General features: G+C 43.9%; 1 long non-coding RNA gene across 2 annotated transcripts; it reads left to right on the top strand.

Annotated features, from left to right (window-relative positions):
• The first annotated feature begins 1,815 nt into the window (after window positions 1-1,815).
• On the top strand, window positions 1,816-5,598 carry LOC135365251 (uncharacterized). Of its 2 annotated transcripts, none has more exons than XR_010412886.1 (4): window positions 1,816-1,948; window positions 3,820-3,995; window positions 4,547-4,659; window positions 5,107-5,598. It is a non-coding gene; the product is annotated as an uncharacterized LOC135365251 (long non-coding RNA). The 2 variants fall into 2 exon arrangements; XR_010412885.1 differs by lacking the exon at window positions 1,816-1,948 and adding an exon at window positions 1,976-3,034.
• Window positions 5,599-5,691: the final 93 nt, after the last annotated feature.

The following is a 5,691-nucleotide window of genomic DNA, read 5'->3' as shown; positions in this document are numbered from 1 at the left end:
ATGACTGGGGAAGTTGGCAAACTGGATCACGTAGGGCCTTATAGCCCTACCGGAAAAGGATTTTAGCTTTTAACTGAAATGGGAAGCTATTGGAGGGTTTTGATCAGAGGAATTACATGATCTGACTTAATACTTTTGAGAGATTACTGTGGCTGCTCTATGGAAAAAAGACTGTAGAGAGATAAGGCCAACATCGAGGACATCATTTGGGTAAAAATCACAGTAATCCAAGAGGAAGATGGTGGTGGTGGTAGTAACTTAGAGTGGTAACTGAGAAGGTGGTAAGAAGTGGTAGAACCTGGATAGGTTTTTAATATAGAACCAGCAGCATTTTCTGATGGTTTGAATGTAGTGGGAAAGAAAGAGAAGAGTGAAAGATGACACCAATACTTTTGGCTTGGGCTACTGGAAAGATGAATTGCCATTCACAAAGATGTAGAAGACAGCTGGAAATTCAGGAGTTTGGTTTTGAATATTACATTTGAGATCCTTATTATATATCCAAGTGGAAAGATTAAGTAGGCTGTTGGACATATGGCCTAAAGGTCAAAGGAGAGCTATAGCATAAAAATATAAATTTGGAAGGCGCCTGGGTGGCTCAGTCGGTTGAGCCTCTGCTTTCGGCTGTGGTCATGATCCCAGGAGTCCCGCATCAGGCTCCTTGCTCAGCAGGGAGTCTGCTTCTCCCTCTCCCTGCGGCTCCCCGCACCTTGCTTGTGCTCTCTCTCTATCTCTCTCACTATCTCTCCCTCTCTGTCAATTAAATAAATAAAATCTTTTAAAATATATATATATATTTAAAAAATATATATATATATATTAATTTGAGGTATAGACAGATGATACTCAAACTCATGAGAAAGGATGAGTTCCTCAGAGGAGAAAGGATAATTAGAGAAGAAATGAAAATGTTAAAAGCTAAGCATAAAGAAGAAAATCTAGTCAGTGATCAAGGTTGATATCACTAGTAGTAAGGCGTACCCACATCATGTACCCCTTGCTATGATGCCCTGAGTATGACAGTATGACATCATTTCTGTGGTATTTTTGCCAGAAAACACCACACATTCACACTGAGGGACATTCTACAAAATAATTGACCAGCACTCTTCAAAAGGTCAAGGTCATGAAAGACAATGAATGACTTAAGAAACTCACAGATTAAAGAGACTAAAAAGGCATGACAAGTAAATACAATGTGAGATCCCAGATTGGATCCCGGAACAGAGAAAGGATGTTAGTGGGAAAACTGCTGAAATTCAAATAAAGACTGTAGTTCAGTTAATAGTATTGTACCAATGGTATTTTCCTGGTTTGGATCATTATACTATGGTCACATAAAATGTAAACATTAAGGGAAGCTGGTTTAAAGAAATGGGGGAACTTTCTGTTTTACTTTTTGCAACTTGTCTATAAGTCTAAAATTATTCCAACAGAAAAAGTTAAAAAAAATTAGGTTTATGGCTTTTAGGCACGTACCCCCCCAAGGATGTGGCTGCCCTCACTTCTAGTCTTTCTAGCTTGGCATAGAAATGCTGGAGACATAGGCAGGACCACCCATTGGGGTCTTTAGAGTGTGTTAAAGACTTTGGACTTTCCTCTAAAAGTCAGTGAAGGATTAAGCAGGGAATGTGGAAGAAGATGGGAAACTAGGCATGTTTGTTTTAGGCAAAAAGAGACAAGAAAACAGAATAAATACTGGGTTAGGCCCAGATTCAGGCAAACACCCAGTTACTCTCAATTATTCATCCTGTTCTCCAAACAGAATTGACCATGAGTTAGTTCATGACTCACAAGGGTGTTAGCACATTGTAACGTCTGGCTGGGAAGATTGCTCAAATCCCAAAGGATTATCCTTGTGGAGCCTTGCAAGCGTCCTGTTTTCTCCTGGCACTCCTACAGTTCAGCTGTAACTGTAGAGGGGATTTTAAGCTTGTAAGCCTGAAAGGTAAGTTGTGTGTGCCTTGTATCTCACCCTCCCTGTCCAGAATGATTCCAGAACAAAGACTGCAGCTGGATGGAGATACCAACCTACAGTGAATGAGGAAGTGATCATTAGGAATGAGGCGAGGAACTCTTCCTGCAATCGCCTTCTGAGCCAATTCCACTGGAGGAGAGGGTTGCGGTGAGCTGGGGCAGCGTGCGAAGTATTAAAGATTCCATCACATCAAAGTTCCCAAGGGTGTTGTGGACCAGTTGGAGATGGTGACTGAGAAGTGCTAATTAGAAAATTATATATTAAATATTAGCCTTGGGGAAATTGTAGAAGTGGTTCATAAAGAAGACAGAAGGGTTCCCTGAAGCTGGGGAGTCTATGTCTCAGCCCAAAGAAAGGGTGAACCGTGGAGACAGATGTGCCCTTTAATCTGCCTGCTGTCCTATGGGGAATGGGCTAAAATCAGGAGAATCCCTGGAGTCTAGGGTAAGATCACCTCTGCACTCTCCCTACCACCAACCTACCTCATTGCCTGGCCTGGCAGGAAATAGCATGTCAGCACTGATCTGCTCTCAGAAACTTTGCAATCATGCAGTCTAATACCCCAAGGCTTAGTTCCTACAAAATGCTCTTATTAATGGTAGCTGTCAATTTCTGAATACCTACTACATGCTAGGTTCTTTATATGGTTGTTTCTAATCCTTCCAGCAACCCTTCCATGTAGTCATTATCGTCGCCATATTACAGGGGATCTTACTGGTGAGGAAATAGAGGCTTAGCTTGTCAGAGGTTATACAGCTAGTGGAGGACTGAGCCAGGATTTGAACCCAGGAGTGGCTTGCCGCAGAATCCCAGAGCTCTGCACTAAAATTAACACCTCCCTGATACTGAATGAACCCATGGGGCCAGAAGTAAATAATCCCCTGGGAGAACATTAGCGACCCTGGGAAGTGACGTGACTGGCACTGACTCAATTTTAGAGACCTATACGGATGTGCAGGATTTCAGGAAGTTTCACCAGTGATGTGGAGTCAGCAGCCCATGACTCATCTGGCCAAATTCGGGGAGGCTGCCTGATGGTGCTGCAGAGTGTTTACAGTAAGTGAGGTCTGTGAAGAGTGAGGGGGAAAGGGCGGGAAGAATCATGACCAGCACACCTGGGCTCCTGATGTTGGAAAATCATGAGCATGTTCTGTCAGTGTTGGCCTGAAGCTACAGATCTGGCTTAAATTCGGGTGGCTTACCAAGCCTCAACGGCGGAAAGAGCAAATCATGTTGCGAGTTTGACAGTGAGCGAAGTTCAGGGTTCTAGCTGGCTCTGTGCCACAGACTTGACATGTGAAGAGGAGCAGAGAAGCTTCTTCCTTACCATCAAAGTCTGTCATCTGCCCCGGGTGTCCCACAGAGAAAAAGGTAGCCAGGCCTCAACCCCGCCTTCTGGAAAGACCCCCTTTGATGCAGAATGACGGAGAAGTACAGGCCCACAAAAGACATTATATACCAAGCTACTACATTGATAAAATAGATACGCCATTACCTATTTTCATTAAGCTCAAGCAATAGGGCAAGAGCATTTTGGGTGTTGGGACATCTTAACAAGTTAGTGTGTTTCAGAAAAGGTAAGGGAGAAAAAACCCCAAAAAGTCACCTTCTCCTTATGGGTATTGAGAGAGTAAAGCATGAACTCTGTAGCACCATTTATAAGATCAGACCCCTGCCTTTTCCTCATTCTATCTCCGACTGTTGCTTTTCTCAGCCTTTGCTCCAGCTATGTTGTGCTCTTGCTGGCCTGCTTTTACATGTTTGCTCTCCTCCCCCGTTCTCCCCATCACCTCAGTAGCTCTTACTTGTCCTTCAAGACTCAGCTCAGTGTTTCCCCCCAGGGTTGTCTTCCCTGTCTATGTCAGCTGCTTCCAGCAGGAGATTAGACTTCTCTCCACGGATGTCCCACTGCCTCCTCCCACTGAACTGACCTGCACCTCACCTGGGTTCCTTATCACTTCGCCTCCATCAATCATCTTTGATTCTTCTCTCCCCACCTCCTTTATTCATTCACCCGGTAAGTCCTGTCTGTCTGTTCAGATAACAGTAAGATTAAACCCTTAGTAGACACTAGGTATTGTCAAAAGTACTCTATGTGTGTTAGCTCATTTAAGCCTCACAACAACACTATAGGGTGGATCCTATCATACTATTGCTTTACAGATGAGGAAAGGGAGGCAAAAGAGGCTAAGTAATTTGCCTAAAATCACGCAGCTATAAAGTGATGGAGCCAGGAGTGGAACTCCAAAGCCCTCATTTCCTAAATATGTCTCAGTCCCCACAGGCCACCATAATCTCATTTCCCCATGCAGCCTATCCCCATAATGCAGTCAGAGTGATTTTTCTGAGTGAACTCTCCTTAAAACCCTTTGGTTTCTTATTTCCCTCCAGAGAGAGTCCAGACTTCTTAAGGCAACAGAAACAATACTTCCCCATATGTCTCTCTGCCCACCTTCCAGCCTTGTCTAATGCCACTCCTCACCTCAACCCCTGGGCTCAGGACTTACTGTGTGTGGACCACCGTGGCCTCCTCCTCTCTCTGCCTGACCAATTTCTCTTTGCCCCCAGGTCTCAGCTTCGATGTCACTTCTTTCAGCAAGATCTCCCTGGCCCCCTGACTCTGTCGTCCTGCCATGGAATCCAGTGCTTAGTCCTTTGTGACACCATCCTACCCTTACAAGGTCTGCTCCATTCCTCTGTTTCCTCCATCAGCTGTAAGCTCTACGAATGCAGATACTGGGTCTTGTTTTCAGTGAGTCCCCAGGGAATAGTAAAGTATTCAACAAACGTTTGTTAAATGAAGGAATAAAGGACATGCTCTAGGTCAAAGTTCTGACCTGGCTGATTGTACAAAGGTCCCTAGCCCTATATCTTCCCACTTACATAACACAAAAAATTTCCAGATTTGTGACCCAAGATGGTATTAAAGGGCAGATGACATGGAAGAGGGGACCACAAAGGGAAGCAGCCACTCTTCCCTTGACACAATATCAACTTCCACTTTCCAGGGGATACTAAACCTTCCTGGAACTTTTTGCATGAGAGTCTGGCTTTAAATCACTTGTCCTGCATGTGTCCATCAACCAAAAGTCTGTGTGAGAGTTCAGGCTACCTGTGGTTCCTTTCAGGTGTCATCACTACTCACTTACTGCTTTTGGACTTGGATATGACTCTACTAAGCCTCATTTTAGTCATCTGGAAACGACCACCTCGGTTTCACTTTTTGGCAGTATAACGAGTTAGATGCACTGACTAACCCTTCCAACTGAAGCAACTAAAATGAAAGAAGAGAAAAAAAAAGTGTTTTTTGTTTTTTTTAACCACATTGTTAGTGTCTTAAAAGTAAAGAATCTGTGAATCCCAAAAGTGAGGTAAGTGCAGGAACCCAGAGGTAATTTAGGAACAAGGTGATTTTCATTCTGAGGTTTTTGCCTAGGTCAGGAAACTTGAACTTCTGTTTTGATGGATGTGCAGGACTTGAGAAGTAGGAGATAAAGCCTTGAGCTTGCCCAAAGTGGAGATTGAATTAGACGCCCTAGCATAAACTGGGATCCCAAAGGCATGAACCAGAAAAAAATCCCTGCTACACAGAAGGTGAGAGCAAGGAGGGACAGAGAAATATAATATTTCCTTATATTGACCTAGTCACTGTGTGGAGATATAAAACAACCCCCCCCCCCCCCCCCAGGATTAGGTAACCATAACTGAGCCCT

The sequence above is a fragment of the Mirounga angustirostris genome, unplaced genomic scaffold (assembly GCF_029215605.1).
Source record: "Mirounga angustirostris isolate CCGP_5_RB_7025 unplaced genomic scaffold, mMirAng1.0.hap1 SCAF_7, whole genome shotgun sequence".
NCBI classification, from domain to species: Eukaryota; Metazoa; Chordata; class Mammalia; order Carnivora; family Phocidae; genus Mirounga; species Mirounga angustirostris.
Note: the sequence above shows the minus strand (reverse complement) of the source record. Positions and strands in the feature narration are given on the sequence as shown.